Below are 20,332 nucleotides of genomic sequence, written 5' to 3' on the forward strand. Positions count from 1 at the left end.
AGGCTCATCCTGGCCCTTTATAGATAAGCTGGAGTAAATCTGCCTTGATGTCCTGAGAGAGGAGGAGAGAAGATGGGAAAACAGAGGAGAGCAAACACGGGGCCTCGCTTGCTTCTAGTTTCAAATGATTCTTCAAGACCCCCAAAGCGTCAAATGACTTTTAGAATCAAGTAAAAGGGAAAGGAAAAGCTTTGCTGGACTGCTCCTCCAGACTCCTACGTACAATGCTTCATACTAGTATGTTGGATGATATCCATAAGTGGCAAAATACACACAAATATGAAAGTCGTGTCAAGCGATGGACGGCGACGCCTGGAAGTTAGCGTAAGCACCAAGGACCAAGGACGGACCATTGTTCTCAAGATGCAGTCAATATTACAGTAAAGTCTCATTATATCGATATTCTTGGGAGTCAGAAAAAATATCGATATAACCGGACTATCCATATATCCGATCCTGCGCTGAACTGCATTAAAAGTGGGCAATAATGCACTCGACATTGTTCTGTAGTATAGAACAGGGGTGGGCAAACTTTTTGACTCGCGGGCCGCATTGATATGACAAAATTTACAGGGGGGGGGGGCAGACTATATATATTACACGTAACAGTCCACCTGGTATTATTGTATCTGTAAAATTGTCATGCAATCTGCTATTATTATTTATTATTTTATATTTAAATATTTTAAAAATCATAAAATATTATAATAATTACAATAAAATTAAAATAATAATTATAATATTATTATTATGTAAAATATGCAAATATAACAATAATATTATATATAATTAATATAATAATTAGCATTAATATAATAATTATAATAATAATAATAGTTCTAATAATTATTATAATAATCTAATAATAATAATAATTATTATTATTATTATTATGTGCTTGTGTCCCTTTTTTCAGGAGCACTTTGTAAACAACAGACCATGTCAAAAAACGAAATTGATAAAACCATCAAAAGGTTGGCTCAGGCCATGATGCCAGGTTGTATGTTGACTTTAAACGAAATACTTTGGAAAAAGATTGGGCGGGCCGTATTCAAACACTTGGCGGGCCAGATGTGGCCCCCGGGCCGTAGTTTGCCCACCCCGGTATAGAACAATGTCGAGCAGCTTAAATCAATCTTTGCTTAAGGATTTCAATACCAAAAAAAGAACACGGCGAACGGCTGCTTCCAGTCTACTTTATTTTTCACACTTCCACCACCAGAGCGCAGCACACACACACACCGATTCCCGCACTTCCTGGTTCACAGGTCAATCCTTAAGCAAAGATTGATTTAAGCTGCTTTTGTATCGATATAAGCAGACCAAATTGGCTGGCGGGAGATGAAAAGGGCATCGTAGTAACCAGACTATCATAATAACCGAGTATCGTACTAACGGAGCTAATTATATCATAAAAGACTAGAAATTTGCCGGGAAATGAAAATAGTATCGTAATAAGTAGTAATTCGTTATAACCGATATCGATATAACAAGACTTTACTGTACTTATATCAATATAATGAACTGATAATGTAACAATAGTACAGTATAGTACAGTCGTCCCTCTAGAGCACTTTTTTTTTCCAGAAATTAATTAATCAATGATCACTCTTTCATGGTAGACAATGGTCTATTTTTAGTCAAAACATATGAAACTACAAGTGAAATGTAGTATTCTGGTCACTAGGTGGCCACATATTTCGCATCAGGATTGTGAATGATGGGCAAAATAAATAAAAAAAAATGTAAAGGTTAGCTAGGAAACATACAATACAAGTACCAATATTCATTCATTCATTTTTCTCCTCATGAGGGTCGCGGGGGGGGGGGGGTGCTGGAGCCTATCCCAGCTGTCTTCGGGCGAGAGGGCGGGGTAAACCCTGGACTGGTGGCCAGCCAATCACAGGGCACATATAGACAAACAACCATTCATATGCATTAGTAATTTATTATTTATTATTATTTATTATTGTTTTATTGTATTCTTGTTTATTATTTTTATTTTTATTATTTTGTATATTATTATTATTTTTTATTATTTTGTTTTTTTTATTATTATTTATTATTACTATTATTGTTATTATAAATTATTATTAATTATGACTATTTCTTACCATTTTTTATTATTTATTGTTATTAATTATGATTTATTATTATTTATTATTACTATTATTGTTATTATTAATTATTCATTCATTCATTCATTTTCTACCGCTTTTTCCTCACGAGGGTTGCGGGGGGTGCTGGAGCCTATCCCAGCTGTCTTCGGGCGAGAGGCGGGGTACACCCTGGACTGGTGGCCAGCCAATCACAGGGCACATATAGACAAACAACCATTCACACTCATGAGGAATTTATTATTTATTATTATTTATTATTGTATTATTGTTTATTATTATTATTTATTTTTACTATTATTGTTATCTATTATTATTATTAATAATATTATTGTTATTATTAATATTACTGTTATTTATTATTATTTATTATTTTTATTATTTTTTATTATATTTGTTATTAATTATGATTTATTATTATGATTTATTATGATGTGTTATTATTTTTGTTATTAATTATGATTTTTTATTATTATTACTTATTATTGTTTATTATGATTTATTATTATTTATTATTGTTTATTATGATTTATTATTATTTATTGTTGTTTATTATGATTTATTATTACTATTATTGTTATTATTGTTATTATTAATTATTTTTTTGTGTGTGCTCCGGCAACTAAAAGAGTCCTTTGAACCTCGTCGGCGCATCGGGAAGTGAATACTCCATCAACAGCGGCGTGCTGGAAAACCAGCGACCCGGTCGGCGGAATCCTAGATAAACATAGTGGAGATGCTGCCCGCTGTCAACAGGCGCATTCATAGGCAGACAATGGCGCTCTGATCAGAACAATGATTATCTGGGTTCTTCTGCCCCCCCCAACCCCCCCCCCTCTGTCATTGGCAGCCCACTTTCTCCTATCCCTATCATTTTAATTAATTCTGTGATATTTCCAGAAGTCTGGCTTGTATGGAAGCCTAATGAGAGAGCTCATCAAAAGACACACAAGCCGGCTGGCATGATGTAGTGTACTTTTTAGCCTTCAAGCCAATTACTTGCTTTTCTTCCTTTCTCATCGTAGCGTCCGTAACCACGAAAAAAAAAACAAAAAAAAATCCCAAGCAAAACTCAATTTTTTTTTTCTTTCATTTAGTTCTTCCTTTGAGGTAAGATTTTTTTATTTTTTTTTTTATTTGTTTGTTTCCGCTGTTTTGATCTTGCGTACTGATAGCCATCTCAATGACTTTAATCAGCCATCCATCAATGTGACAATGCTGTGAAAAATAAAGGTTTCCAGGCGCGAGCTAATTAATCTGCCTGCGCCTGTCTGCCCCGCACTGCTCAATCATGGGAGTAAATAAAGGCAGTCATGGATGTAATTGTTTGTTTTCTGTGCATAGTTTTTTTTTTTTTGCGGGGGGAGAAAAAAAAAGGCACCTTTTCAAGCCAAGGAGCTGTGGAAGTTGACCTTTCTCTTTCATTTGCCAAAAGGTATTGCACCAAAGCCAATGAGGCAGCTGCATACATAAATGTCAGCTTCCTGCAACGGTACGCTTATGTATGTGCAATATGCATAAAATGACAATTCCTAGTCACAGGCTCTCTACATCTGCGGTGGGAACAGAAGATGGGGTCCAGGATGGTCATGAGCGGTTCATTGACTTGACTCCTTTGGAGTCCCTTCACTCTGTCGTGTTAATAAATCATGCATTATATAAATCATTCGTGGTTGAATACGGTGGCTTTTTTGTAGCATAAACATGGATAAATGAACTAAACAAACAAATATAAATTATTCATAAGATGTAATGTTACTAGTCACACAGAATATTGTTTATTTTTATTTATTATTATTTATTATTATTATTATTTATTGTTGTTTATTATTATTATTTATTATTATTAATTATTTTTTATTTTTTTATTATTATTATTGTTGTTATTAATTATTATTTATTATTACTATTATTGTTATTATTAATTGTTATTATTTGCTATTAATTATTATTATTTATTGTTATTATATATAATATATATAATATTATATGTAATATAATATTATATATAATTAGTATTATTATTTATTATTATTATTAATATACAGGAGCCAGGCAACAACATTTCGTTGGCAATTTCACTGCGGTGTTATTGTCCAATGACAATAAAGGAAGTCTGTATTTGTATATAACATTAATAAAATTGTTGATTTGTTAATACTCGGGTTGTTTATATTGTTTATTTTTTTTATATTGTGTATTTTGCACTTTGTACAGATTAACTGATTCTGTACTCTTGCTGCTGTGCAATGCAAATTTCTGCTACTTTACTGGACTCATAATTCAAAAATACAAGTAAAATACAATACAAAAAAAGTACACACAATCGATTGCCTATGCACCTTTTAACATGACAATGCATAAACCCAATGTAGCTTGTATTAGCATGTCCGATTTTAGCATTAGCGATTTTAGCATATTTTTAAAACATAACTTATTAAACATTTTTATGATATAACAATTCATATTTAAACATAATGTACTAATTTATTAATTACATCTACTTAGGACATTGATATGTCAGTCCTGAACACCAGCTTCCGGTAGGCTAATTGCTTCCTTGTTCTGGCTAAAACCGGAAGTGATGTAACGGTCCTGAAGCTAGCTTTATTGACAACCGGAACATGACAAAAATCGCACAGCTGAACTAAAGTGAGTGTTGTTTGCCTGTCTCTTTGTTTTCATTGTACATTAAGCTAAATTCTGGTATATTAATATATATTAGTGCTCATTTACATTCACTCTCCGTAGTCCTTCCCATCTATTGTGAGTACCTGCTTTTTTCTACTTTTGCCTGTCGACTCCATGTGACGTGTTCATGAAAGTCTGTATTTTTGACAATTGAAACTCTCTCTCACTCCAAAGGGTAAAATGGCGATCCCCGAGAGCCGCTGTGTGTTTGATAATAGCACAGTTAATCAGTAGCGAAATAATAAATGTTTACATGCCTCTAGCAGAGCTGTAATATGCATGCCTTAACTCAATTGCTCGTCCTGCCGTGTTACAAAAGGAAAATAGGCACAGCGTGACTTTAATAGTTTTTTTTTAATGTATTAATGTCTCTGTTTATTGAATTACAAAACAGCTTTTTCATATTCATTTAACTTATGTTTACACAAGCTGGCGTAGTAAAATTGTACTGTTGTAATGATACACAGGATTTTTTTTTAGGGATTAAATGTTCTTGTTTTGGAATAATAATAATGTATTGAAGTACTTGAGACTACATTGTTTAAAAATTGTAGTACAGCCTTTTTGTTTTGATTTATTTATAACCTCATTTTCTATTGCTTGTGTGGCTTATTGTTGTTATTACTGTCTGTGTGGTACAGTAATTGTTATTTTCATATACGCATTGCTTACCTTGAACCCACCAGAAGGCCCACATGCTTCTTGCTTGAAATTATGATTATTATAATTCTGAATTCATAGCAGACCACTTAGGCTACAACTAAATAATACCGGATTTTTTCCGTAATGTATAAGACGCACCGGTATTTAAGCCACACTCACTAATTTAGAGAGTGTGTGTACACATCATAAAATATTATTATTATTATTATTATTATTATTATTATTATTATTATTATTATAGTGCCATATTATGGCACAAGGAGGTCATTACTCAATATAATGTATCAGTCTGTCTCACGGTGTCACCTTACAAAGAACCCTAAACTCATCACACAGCAACTTAACACTCAAAAAGTAGCTAAGAAATCTACAAGTACCCATATAATTTTACAATAATAAAAAACAAATATTTCTATGTTTTCCCATAATGCATTTCGTCTGATGAAAGGATTTCATTGGAGGACAAGCGGCACAGAAAATGGAGGAATTCATTCAGGCAATGCTGCCTCTGTCCACCAGAAGGAGCCAGAGGAGCTCAGAACCCACATGGAGGCTGACGTCAATGCAGTGTGCCCGGCAGGTACAAATGCATGCTGTGCTTGTTATTATAATAGTTTGTTGTTTTTTTTTTTAACTCATAATGGTACTTGTGAGTGTGAATGGTTGTTTGTTTATATGTGCCCTGTGATTGGCTGGCCACCAGTTCAGGGTGTGACCCGCCTATCGCCCGAAGACAGCTGGGATAGGCTCCAGCACCCCCCGCGACCCTTGTTAGGATAAGCGGTGGAAAATGAATGAATGAATGAATATTGGTACTTATATTGTATGTTTCTTAGCTAACCTTTACATTTTTTAAAATTGTAATCCTTATGCGAAATATGTACACGCATTGTTGCCGGTGTGAGTGGGACAATATTTTAATACAAATAAAATAAAATTAATAAATTAAAATAAAAGATTACCAAATCAGTTAAGCAGTACAAAATACACAATATAAAAAATAAACAATATAAACAACCCAAGTGTTTACAAATGAACAATTTTACAAATTATATACAAATACAGTTTGCAAGATAATATGAAATATGAGATAAAATATATAACCAGTCGATACACTATGAGATCTTGCTAGTGAGTTAATATGAGTTAATATGAGGTAGTAGTTCAAAGTCTAAAAAAAGACTAAGGGCTTCTACACTAGAAATTCCCTGAGAGACTTATCAAATATTTTTTTTGCTTAAATATGTATAATGTTTTAGTAATAACAGGCCATATTCAACCACAAAAAAGCATATAGTTTTGGAAAAAAAAGCGTTACTGCACAGTCCTTGAAGGTCAGCGCAAATATAGGCAAAACTAAAAATGAAACTAGATTTTTTTCCGTAAACGAGATAAGCCTAAGGGTACACAAATATTTCAGATGCTCTCAGTTGATAATGAACACGATACTGTAGTGCGGGGAAATTGATTAAAGTACTTTGTCTTCAGTCATACCTATCTTGTCCGGTAGCCATTGATGATCCCTATCTTAACCTTACCTTCTGTTTGGTTTGGACCTTCCATCTCTGGCTTCATTTATTTACCGACTGCTACAGTGTCTATCTAGAAAAAGCATACCAGTGGTTACTAAGATGGTATTTTACTTAGATATGGCGTTTGTGTCAGGGTTCCAGTTTTGCGGGTAGGTGAAATTGTCATGGGTGTCTCTAAAAAAACCCAGAAGAAACCAGAAACCAGAAACCAGAACCACAAACTGACAATTTGGAGTCACCAATGGCCAAGAGTGGAATCAAACTCAGGTCTCTTAGCTGTGAGGCCTATGCGCTACCCACTCGCCGCCATCCAGCCTTAAAAATATATTCATTTGTTTTCTACCTTATCCTCACGAGGGTCGCGGTGGCTGGGGGATGGCCAAGGGTGGAATTGAACTCGGGTCTCCTCGCTGTGAGGCCTGCGAGCTAACCACTTGTCTGCTGTGTAGGCCAAATAGTAAACAAAGACGTATAAAATGGCTTGTTTTTCCGCGAAAAAATATGTTTTGATTATTCACATTACTCCACACAGAGACGGGCCGGGGGTGGAATTGAACCCTGGTCTCCTAGCTGTGAGGTCGTTAACCACTCGACCGCCATGCAGACGATATATTGGTGGTATATGTTTGTATATTTATTAGTTATAACTTGGGAGTGTTAAGTTGCTGTGTGATTAATTTAGTGATCACCCACACATGCACGGGGAGAACAAGAAGAACGTGCAAACTCCACACAGAGATGTCAGAGGGTGGAATTGAACCCTGGTCTCCTAGCTGTGAGGTCTGCACGTTAACCACTCGACTGCCACGCAGCCGATATATTGGTGGTATATGTTTGTATATTTATTAGTTATAACTTGGGAGTGTTAAGTTGCTGTGTGATGAGTTTAGTGATGCACAGGGAGAACATGCAAACTCCACACAGAGATGTCAGAGGGTGGAATTGAACCCTGGTCTCCTGGCTGTGAGGCCTGCGCGCTAACCACTCGACCGCCGTGCAGCCGATATATTGGTATATGTTTGTATATTTATTAGTTATAACTTAGGAGTGTTAAGTTGCTGTGTGATGAATTTAGTGATCACCCACGCATGCACGGGGAGAACATGCAAACTCCACGCAGAGATGTCAGAGGGTGGAATTGAACCCTGGTCTTCTTAGCTGTGAGGTCTGCGCGCTAACCACTCGACCGCCGTGCAGCCGATATATTGGTATATGTTTGTATATTTATTAGTTATAACTTAGGAGTGTTAAGTTGCTGTGTGATGAATTTAGTGATCACCCACGCATGCACGGGGAGAACATGCAAACTCCACGCAGAGATGTCAGAGGGTGGAATTGAACCCTGGTCTTCTTAGCTGTGAGGTCTGCGCGCTAACCATGCATTCGCATTTACATTTAGATTTAAGTAAAATAGTTAAAATGATAGCATGCTAAAAGTTAGCATGCTAGAGCCTTGCATAATAGCACCAAGTACCAAAAGTGCCAAGACGGTATCCGAGGGTGGAATTGAACCCGGGTCTCCTAGCTGTGAGGTCTGCGCGCTACCCACTCAAATTATGAATCTTAACTACAAATATAAATGTCAAATCTAAATATAAATCTTACAATAATAAAAAAAATGCACAACCACCCAAAATATATGGTGAAAAATAATAATAATAATAATAATAAAAATATCAGCAATGGTTGCAAAGATAAAGAAAAGAAGACAGCAGAAAAAAAGTATCAGGGGCGTGTCTTCATTGTTCCGAAACCCAAGTCCACCAGATGTTTGATCCCCGTAGGTCTTGTGTGTCAAACCGGACAATGAGACTAGAAGGACTGCGGGTGCCAAATGCAAAGGAACATCCCCAACACGCTGCGGCGGTCTGGCTGCTGGCCTCGCCCCCCCCCCCCCCCCCCCCCCTGCCAGATGGAACGCTAATCGCAGAAACAGCATGCAGCTCCAGCCGCAGTTAGCCCCGCCTGTCTGGACACAATGCAAGACTCTAAGCTCCATCTTCCAACCATCTCCACCTCCATCTTCCATCTGTCTTCTTCAGTCGCTGACGCTTTCACTTGTATCACACAAACGTCAAACAGCTAATATAGTCGACGCATATTCTTTATTAGCATCACTAAATTCTTTATTGCTTTATGCGGGTTTTCATTTCACCATTTCTATACATTTGATCATTTGTTTAATGTATAACAAAAATTGGCCAATTTCCACATGCGGGTGTTGTTCACCGGCCCTCGCCATATTCAAAAAAATAGAATTTAACAAGAAAACTAAAACAAAACAGCAAAAATACATTTTACAAGAATTAAGTCAAATATTAACTAATTTCGGGTGGCACGGTGGTCGAGTGGTTAGCGCACAGACCTCACTGCTAGGAGACCAGGGTTCAATTCCACCCTCGGCCGTCTCTGTGCGGAGTTTGCATGTTCTCCCCGTGCATCACTAAACTCATCACACAGCAACTTAACACTCCCAAGTTATAACTAATAAATATAAAAAATATATACCAATATATCGGCTGCGTGGTGGATAAGTGGGTAGCGCGCAGACCTCACAGCTAGGAGACCCGGGTTCAATTCCACCCTCGGACATCTCTGTGTGGAGTTTGCATCTTCTCCCCGTGCATCACTAAACTCATCACACAGCAACTTAACACTCCCAAGTTATAACTAATAAATATACAAACATATACCAATATATCGGCTGTGTGGTGGTCAAGTGGGTAGCGCGCAGACCTCACAGCTAGGAGACCCGGGTTCAATTCCACCCTCGGACATCTCTGTGTGGAGTTTGCATCTTCTCCCCGTGCATCACTAAACTCATCACACAGCAACTTAACACTCCCAAGTTATAACTAATAAATATACAAACATATACCAATATATCGGCTGCGTGGTGGTGAAGTGGGTAGCGCGCAGACCTCACAGCTAGGGGACCCGGGTTCAATTCCACCCTCGGACATCTCTGTGTGGAGTTTGCATCTACTCCCTGTGCATTACTAAACTCATCACACAGCAACTTAACACTCCCAAGTTATAACTAACCCGAGTTCGATTCCACCCATCTCTGTGTGGAGTTTGCATGTTCTCCCCGTGCATGCGTGGGTTTTCTCCGGGTACTCCGGTTTCCTCCCACATTCCAAAAACATGCTAGGTTAATAGCATAATTTAAGTTATATAAAATTGAACTTAAAGTTAAACTATAAAGGTCATATTATTATGAGAATAAAGTCAACATATTATGGGAATAAAGTTGTAATATTACAAAAATAAAATTGACCAAAACTACTTAAGTAGAACATTGAAATATTTGGATCAACTTTAAGAACAATCAGCAGAAATTTTATAAGAATAAAGTCAAAATATTAAGAGTAAAAATCGCATTTTAACTACAAAAAAATTCCATAATCTTATGACATTATGAAGACCGTTTTAGAAAGAAAAAAAATATTTTTTGTCATAATATGATGAGAAATAAACAAATGAGAGTAAAAGTGTAATTTATGGAAAAACTATTTTGGACAAAAAAAAATATAATATTATGGAAATAAAGTCCAAATATTATGAAAAGACAATTTAGGAAGATTATTTAAAGAGAAATATAAAATGTTTAGACAATATAAAAAAAAATTAAACAACAAAAATGTAGGAAAAAAAGGTGCAATACAGAGTATGCAAATATTTTTTTTTTAATAAATGCCAGCTTCCACAATGCTTTTTCCGAGATAGTATTATGAATTCAAACATTTGCCAGTCTTGGCATGACGATGGACCTACTTAATGTATTGAATTGTGTACAGAGGCTGGTTGGAGGCCCGATTGTGCGCCCGCAGGCCATCCAAAAGTATCTGCATGAACGCAGGCTAAGTCCTTCCGACGTTTGTTTGAAGAGACTTCTGGGTCCAGGTGGTTGGTACCGCTGCCAGATCAATTACCAAACAGCAGAGTAGCACGCACCACGCGTGATGCATGCGGCACGCCGTGATTTTGGGAACTCTCTCATTTCATTCTGCACAGCTCCTTAAACGGGATGCTGCTATTTTTTATATCCTGATTGCAAAACAGTCGTCATAGCGACGTAGCGATGTAAACATCTGTGCATGAAAAAAGCTTGTGTGAGAAGACGACAGAAATTGACTTTTAAATCAGAGTTTCTTGGAAAAACTACAAGGCAGATCATTATGAGCAGCTGGTGGCAAACCTCCTGAAATCCTACCAAGTCCTTAGGTGCAATATGTCACTGAAGATACACATCTTGCATTACGTCGCACCAACATGCGGACTAAGAATAGAGTCCAAATATTAAAAAAATATATAAATAATATTATTTTCTATAAATAGAATAATAGAAATAAATGTGAAAAAAAATCGTATTATATAAACTTGTAATTATGAGAATAAATTTACAACAAGAAAGCTGAAATAGTTGGAAAATAAAATTAAAATAAAATAAAAAAAAAAATGGCTGTCCAAAGTGTGACCCGGCGGCCATTTACGGCACATTTGTTTTTTTTATAGGCCTGGAACACATTATTTAAAAAAAAACAAAAAAACACCAAAAATAAAAAAATCATTGTTTACTTATCAAAATATTGTAAAAATATTAAGAAAAAAAACATTGTAATTTAATGACAATAACATGGTAAAATCTGAAGAAAAAGTACATAATTTTTGTATCATAAAGTTCATATATTAAAGAAAATAGACCTTTTTATAAATTCCGTAAAGTTATGACAAACAAAATAAAAATGAATAAAGTTGTAATTTTTTTTTTTTTTTTCAAAATTAGGTTGTGGAAAAAATTCTAATATGGCTGAAATAGCGTTCATAAAAATCTATACATGAATAAAATGGCCGATTATTATTTTAAAAACAATGCAAATCGATGGATTAACTGATCTCACATGGATGCTAACGTTGTATTTTCTCTTATTATGTCGACTATATTGGGAATATGAGTGTAAAGACAACAATAGGGTTGTTATATCATGTCTAGAGGGCTCTAATAATGTTAAAAACTGTATTGAGAAGGTCTTAAATCGATTTTATATACGTTAATCGCAAAAATATTACATTTTTTTTTTACTGTATTGATGGCAGATTATGGTAGTTAGGTTGAGACGTAGGCAAATGATCCACTGTGGTGACCCCCTAGCAGGAGTTCCAATATCCTGTGAAGATTTTTAGCTGATCCTCGTGTGTGTGTGAGCCTCACCTGAAACTTTGATTTTATTTTATTTTTTTATACCCTCGAATCAATCGTGTTCCCCGAAGAGGAGTTCAAAACCCAACATGTTCTATTTGATCTTCTATGCTCTTAGAATGTTCCTACACTGCTAGATGTCTCCGATACAACAAAGTAAAATATATATTTGTAGACTCTAGACTCTGTACTGGAAAAATAGTCAAAAAAAAATCCAATGCAATATTTTTTCATCAATTAATTAATAAAATATGTCAGTTTTGTGGTAGACTATTGTCTACTATTCATCAGACATATTAAAATATACATGATAACGGTCACTAGGTGGCAGTAATTAGACAAAACATTAGCTTAGTCAGCCACGGTATGTCTGACGTCATGAAAAAAGTTCTCCTCCCATTCCATGTGGAAGTGGTAAGTTAAGAATAAATAAATTCAAGGGTAACTGCTTAGCTCTCTAGCATAAACCATGAATAATAGGAGTGTAAAAGTGACTATAGGTGTGTTATTATTATTATAAGAATAATAATGGAAAAAGTTGGATTCCATATTAATAGATCAAATATTTTCGTAGTTTCGTAGCATAGAAAACAACCAATTCACCATTCATTTTCTACCACTTATCCTCACAAGGGTCGCGGGGGTGCTGAAGCCTATCCCAGCTGTCTTCGGGCGAGAGGCGGGGTACACCCTGGACTGGTGGCCAGCCAATCACAGGGCACATATAGACAAACAACCATTCACACTCACATTCATACCTATGGACAATTTGGAGTGGCTAATTAACCTAGCATGTTTTTGGAATGTGGGAGGAAACCGGAGTACTCGGAAAAAAAAACACGCATGCACGGGGAGAACATGTAAACTCCACACATAGAAGGCCGAGGGTGGAATTGAACCCTGGTCTCCTAGCTGTGCCGCCCCCTTGCGAAATTAGTATTTTAGCATTAGTATTTTAGTATCAGTATAAATTAGTATTAGTATTAGTATCGTTTATGCACCTTTTGAGTGTTAAGTTGCAGTGTGATGAATCGAGTGCTGTTAGCAAAGTGTTTGTTCTCAGTAAGACATTCACACTCACATTCATCCCTATGGACAATTTGGAGTGGCTAATTAACCTAGCATGTTTTTGGAATGTGGGAGGAAACCGGAGTACTCGGGAAAAAAAACACGCATGCACGGGGAGAACATGTAAACTCCACACATAGAAGGCCGAGGGTGGAATTGAACCCTGGTCTCCTAGCTGTGCCGTCCCCTTGGGATATTAGTATTTTAGTATTAGTATTTTAGTATCAGTATAAATTAAATACTTTTGAGTATTAAGTTGCAGTGTGATGAATCAAGTGCTGTTAGCAAAGTGGAACCGGGGAACCGGGAATAAAAAAAACCCACGCATGCACGGGGAGAACATGCAAACTCCACACAGAGATAGCCGAGGGTGGGATTGAACTCAGGTCTCCTAGCTGCGAGGTCTGCGCGCTAACCACTCGTCCACCGTGCAGCCTTTGACAAATAATGTTTCACAAATAATTCCCAAATGTTCAAAAATACACAAAAAAAACAGAGCTATGGGAATGATGAAACTTCATTGTGTATCCGGATCATTGTCCAAGAACCTGATACTCAGGGACGTGGACTCGAATCTCTAGAACGACTTCATCCGTGTTTGGATACAAAGTCAAACAAATCCAAAACTGTAATACTAGAAGGTAAAAACTGCAACAAAAAAAACGGTTAAATCTTAGCTTGAGTTCCTGGGAACAGAAACTGGAGTCAGTGTTCTCTGTGTGGTGCGTTCAAGACACTGACACAGTGTGTAATGGACACTGACGGGGCATTTGTGCTTGTCTGCAAAGAGCACATTTGATGCAGGCTCATTAATTACCACGAGCAAGGCAGCCATCTGAAGCCTTCATGTTGCCTGCCCATCACCTGCCTGCTTAAGGTTAGGAATCATTCATTGCTTGTAATGTCCTGGAAACGTACGTGTCCGCTTCGTGCAGAGAATAGCAGCCACTGTCAGGCTCTGGCAGGACTCTTTTGTCCGCAAAATGAAGGAACAGCTCATGGTAAAGTACTATCACGGTCGGAGGAAAAGGTTCAGGTGGCTCAGTCAAGAAAAAAAACATATTTTTTTTTACATGTATAGCGAAGTGGTACGTTGAAAAGGTAACACTGGTTAACTGGTAACACATACAATCATCAAAACCACATAACGTCATCAATAGTCATGTATACAGGACCCAAATATTCCAATTTCATTCGGTTTATTTGCTCAAACGGAAAGAATCGAACCTTTGTGTACACCTCATTCCGGAAAAAAAAGTGCCAATTCCAATGAAAATATAATGGGATTCCCGGGGGTGGAATATTCCTTTCCGCAATCCGATTGGAAAGTTGTCAGGGTGTGTTCTTTTTCGTGGTGTTTTTCTTCTTCTGTTGTTTATTCGCGGTTGGCAAGCAGCTTTCATTTTTTTTTTATTGGCCCGGAACACATTATAAAAAAAAAAAAAACATCAAAAAGAAAAAAACTCATTGTTAAGTTAATCAAAATATAGTAAAAATATTAAGAAAAAAAACATTGTAATTTAATGACAATAACATGGTCAAATCTGGAGACAATAAACCTAACATGATTTTGGAATGTGGGAGTTAACCCGAGAGAAAAGCCATCCAAAATGCGGCCCAAGAATAAAGTCCAAATATTTTAAAAATATATATTTTATATAAATAGAATAATAGAAATAAATGTAAAAAAAAAGTATTATATAAACTTGTAATTAGTGTTGTAACTTGTAGTTGGAAAATAAAATAAAAAATAGGAGAAGACATTAAAAAAAAAAGGCTGTCCAAAGTGCGACCCAGCGGCCATTTACGTTTTTTTCTGTTTTTTTATTGGCCCAGAACACATTATTAAAAAAATAAATATATATATAATAATAATAATAAATAAATAAACACCAAAAAGAGAAATTACATAAATTCTGTATCATAAAGTTCACATATTAAAGAAAACAGACCTTTTTGTAAATTCCGTAAAGTTATGAGAAACTAAATAAAAATAAAAAAAAGTAAAAGTAAAATAAAAAGTTGTAATCTTTGGAAAAAAGTTATAATGTTAAAAAACACCAATAAGAAAAAACTCATTGTTAACTTTATCAAAGTATAGTAAAAATATTAAGACAAAAACATTGTAATTTAATGACAATAACATGGTAACATCTGAAGAAAAATGACATAATTTTTGCATTATAAAGTTCACATATTAAAGAAAATAGACCTTTTTGTAAATTCCGTAAAGTTATGAGAAACTAAATAAAAATAAAAAAAAGTAAAAGTAAAATAAAAAGTTGTAATCTTTGGAAAATTAGGTTGTGGAAAAAGTTATAATGTTAAAAGAGGTGGAAATAAAGTCTTAATATGTGAAGAAAATTTTTATAATAAGAAAAAATAAGAAAAAACTAAGTTTATCAAAGTATAGTAAAAATAAGAGAAAAAACATTGTAATTTAATGACAATAACATGGTAAAATCTGAAGAAAAATGACATAATTTTTGCATTATAAAAGAAAATTGACCTTTTTGTAAATTCCGTAAAGTTATGAGAAACTAAATAAAAATAAAAAAAAGTAAAAGTAAAATAAAAAGTTGTAATCTTTGGAAAATTAGGTTGTGGAAAAAGTTATAATGTTAAAAGAGGTGGAAATAAAGTCTTAATATGTGAAGAAAATTTTTATAATAAGAAAAAATAAGAAAAAAACAAGTTTATCAAAGTATAGTAAAAATAAGAGAAAAAACATTGTAATTTAATGACAATAACATGGTAAAATCTGAAGAAAAATGACATAATTTTTGCATTATAAAAGAAAATTGACCTTTTTGTAAATTCCGTAAAGTTATGAGAAACTAAATAAAAATAAAAAAAAGTAAAAGTAAAATAAAAAGTTGTAATCATTGGAAAATTAGGTTGTGGAAATGTTCTAATATTAAAAGAGGTGGAAATAAAGTGAAGAAAATTTTAAACAAAAAGGCTGAAATAGCGTTTGCAATAAATCTATAAATGAATAAACTGGCCTATTATTAGTTTAAAAACATATTGATTGACAAACTGATCCGGAAAGCAGTTTTCGGTGTATATTACCTCCATTTGTGGAACAGAATCTATACACTTCTATACTTTATTTATTAAAAAATAAAATATATATCTATATAAAACATGTCTTGATTTTAATTATAAAATATTACTGATCTTAAATTTAAATTTCGACCATTAAATTGTAAATGAGATCAATATTTTGTGTTTATTTTGTTATAACGACAATAAAAACCATGCATTCAGTCATTTCTGGCATTGAAGCGAAGGACAAAAGGACATAGTTTTCTATTGTTGTGTATTTCAACTATTTATTTAGTGAAGGGAAAAGAACTCCAAGCACCCAGCAGCCCTGGCCTGTTTTCCTACTGTAATTGTGTTGTATTACATTCAGTTCCAGCTTACTGGGTCTTAGGATTTGCCACTTTGGAGTTCAAACAGGTGTGACGTTCAGACAAGTCGGTTTCTTTTGTCCTTGACCGTTAATTGGGAGCAGAAAAATGTGACCAATGTGTAGTTTAGGCTCATCGATGCTTAAATAGAAGGTGAATGTTGCATCTAATAAATGATGCTGGGACTGAATTGCAGAATTAAAAAATTGGTCCAAACCCCCTGATCCATCCGATCGTCCATCTTTTTACATTTATTCGAGATGGGGTTGCCTAAGCAGAGAGACTTACCTCTCCTTGGTTGCTTCATCCAGGTCCTCCCAGGGGAACCTGAGGCGTTCCCAGACCAGTTGAGAGACATGGGAAAGACCCAAGACCTCCGACCAGTCATATGTGCTTGGTCAAGCACCCAGGCGGAACCCCTGTTGACATGCCCTAAAACTATATCAATATATGCTGCCACACGGTGGACGAGTGGTTAGCATGTAGGTCACACAGTGAGGAGATTTGGAAGAAAGACCTGGGTTCGATTCTCATATTTGTTAGCCAGATGTGTTTTTATTAATTTAATTTGAAAAATATATATATTTTTAATTTTTTCACTTTTTTTTTTTTTACGTTCCAACTGTTTAATTTTACGACTTTATTCTCATATAATTTTCCCTAATGTTCCAAAAATTACAACTTTTTTTTCTCCAATATTTCAATGGACTTTTTTGAAAATGTTGTTGGAATGACTTTATTCACATATATTTCACTTCTCTAACATTTTTTTATTAATTTAATTTAAAAAATGTTTTCATTTTTTAATTTTTAATTTTCTTTACGTTCCAACTGTTTAATTTTTTCAGGGAATATTAGGAATTATTCTGGTATAACTTTCCCTAATGTTCCAAAAATTGCAACTTTTTTCATAATAACGACTGGAAAAAAAAGAACTTTTTAAAATTAAATATTTCAACTGACTTTTTTTGAAAATGTTGTTGGAATGACTTTATTCACATATTTCACTTCATTAGGTTGGGCACTCGTATAGAGCAGTTACACACAATAACGAGCACAGAAAACTTTCTAGATCTTCCAGAATATTTTTATCTTTTCCGTAATGGTCTGTAAAATTTACGCCACACTCAGACCTCCTTCAGGTACACCTACCGCACTGTGATTGGTCACACTCCCAAGTGTTCTCGAGGACTTCCGGACAGCTGTTGAAACCCACTTTTCTGATTACTTACATAAATTATTACCAAGCAACTTCAGCTAGTGTAGCAGCTAGTCCAGCTTGGTATTGGCCCGTTTTGAACTCTGCGTTTTTAGGACTCGCTTCCAAACTTTTTTTTTGCGGCCACCCTCTTTTGGAGATGAAATTATTTTCATACTGATGATGATTTTTTCTCATTTACAGTATGCATTTATCTGTATTTGATTGGGGCGTCTCTGAGTTTTGAAAAACATTGTTTTAACACGAGATTACAAAATTGTAAAATCAAACAGCATAATATTTCCGATTTAATATTGTAACAATATAAATAATAATCTTTCTGGGAATAATGTTATCATGAGTGAGAATATCTCAACAAAGCAAACAAAACCAGCAACTCAGTACAAAGAAAAACAAACATTTTCTCACAGTTCTACGCTGTGCCACTATAATATAATATCGCCGTCATGGTGTGCTTCAAACGTATGATTTATTTATATTGAATATGCAACATTTTCTTCTTTCAGGGGTTTGAAAGTAGGGCTCGGTTTGTTTATCAAAGGCTGATAGAAAAAAAAAAAAAAAAAAAGTGTAATTCATCCTGAAATGCTGCTGCTCATTGAAGTCAGTGAACATGAAAATTGGATTCAGGTAGATAAGTTAATCTGTGAGTTGGATCCTTTTACTGTTGACCTGAGAGAGCAAAAAGGGTGGAGGTGGGGGGAAACCCTGCTACTGTGTCTACATAACATATTACGATACAAAAGTCTAGTTTTATTAACGTGGGACTATAGACTTGGAATGTGTATTTATTGACCCCTGCATTTAATTACACTACATTCCAGCATCTAATGACCAAATGTAGCTCTGTCGGATAATAGTTGCGGGAAAGACGGTATACTCATTTTTGGAACATTTATTTTCATAGCTTATTTCTGGTTATATCTGTTTTTTTATTGGCCGGGAACACATTATTTAAAAAAAAAAAAAAACACCCAAAAAAAATCATTGTTAACTTTATCAAAGTATAGTAAAAATATTAAGAGAAAAAACATTATTTAATGACAATAACATGGTAAAATCTGAAGAAAAATGACATAATTTTTGTATCATAAAGTTCACATATTAAAGAAAATAGACCTTTTTGTAAATTCCGTAAAGTTATGAGAAACTAAATAAAAATAAAAAAAAGTAAAATTAAAATAAAAAGTTGTAATCATTGGAAAATTAGGTTGTGGAAAAAGTTATAATTTTAAAAGAGGTGGAAATAAAGTCTTAATATGTGAAGAAAATGTTTATAATAAGAAAAAATAAGAAAAAACTAAGTTTATCAAAGTATAGTAAAAATAAGAGAAAAAACATTGTAATTTAATGACAATAACATGGTAAAATCTGAAGAAAAATTACATAATTTTTGCATTATAAATAGACCTTTTTTGTAAATTCCGTAAAGTTATGAGACACAAAATAAAAATAAATAAAGTTGTAATCTTTGGAAAATTAGGATGTGGAAAAAGTTATAATTTTAAAAGAGATGGAAATAAAGTCTTAATATCATTCATTCATTCATTCATTCTCTACCGCGAGGGTCGCGGGGGGTGCTGGAGCCTATCCCAGCTGTCTTCAGGCAAGAGGCGGGGTACACCCTGGACTGGTGGCCAGCCAATCACAGGGCACATATAGACAAACAACCATTCACACTCACATTCATACCTATGGACAATTTGGAGTGGCTAATTAACCTAGCATGTTTTTGGAATGTGGGAGGAAACCGGAGTACCCGGAGAAAACCCACACATGCACGGGGGGGAGAACATGCAAACTCCACACAGAGATGGCCGAGGGTGGAATTGAACCCGGGTCTCCTAGCTGTGCCGCCCCCTTGCGAAATTAGTATTTAAGTATTACTATTTTAGTATCAGTATAAATTAGTATTCGTATAGTTTATACACATTTTTAGTATTAAGTTGCAGTGTGATGAATCGAGTGCTGTTAGCAAAGTATTTTTCTCAGTAAGACATTCACACTCACATTCATACCTATGGACAATTTGGAGTGGCTAATTAACCTAGCATGTTTTTGGAATGTGGGAGGAAACCGGAGTACCCGAAGAAAACCCATGCATGCACGGGGAGAACATGCAAACTCCACACAGAGATGGCCGAGGGTGGAATTGAACCCTGATCTCCTAGCTGTGCCGCTCTTTTGCAAAATTAGTATTTTAGTATTAGCATTTTAGTATCAGTATAAATGAGTATTCGTATTGTTTATACACCTTTTGAGTATTAAGTTGCAGTGTGATGAATCGAGTGCTGTTAGCAAAGTATTTTTTCTCAGTAAGACATTCACATTCATACCTATGGACAATTTGGAGTGGCTAATTAACCTAGCATGTTTTTGGAATGTGCGAGGAAACCGGAGTAGGTACACCTTTGTGTGTTAAG

General features: G+C 34.9%; 1 long non-coding RNA gene across 1 annotated transcript in view; it reads left to right on the forward strand.

The window, feature by feature from the left end:
• Window positions 1-5,994: 5,994 nt before the first annotated feature.
• LOC131102203 (uncharacterized) overlaps window positions 5,995-20,332 on the forward strand; it is a 46,840-nt gene continuing 32,502 nt past the window's right edge. The window contains exon 1 of the long non-coding RNA XR_013627652.1: window positions 5,995-6,051. This is a non-coding gene — a long non-coding RNA (uncharacterized LOC131102203). The remainder of the gene's footprint in view (window positions 6,052-20,332) is intronic.

The sequence above is a fragment of the Doryrhamphus excisus genome, linkage group LG7 (assembly GCF_037039965.1).
Source record: "Doryrhamphus excisus strain RoL-2023G ecotype Guam linkage group LG7, RoL_Dexc_Guam_v1.1, whole genome shotgun sequence".
NCBI lineage: Eukaryota > Metazoa > Chordata > Actinopteri > Syngnathiformes > Syngnathidae > Doryrhamphus > Doryrhamphus excisus.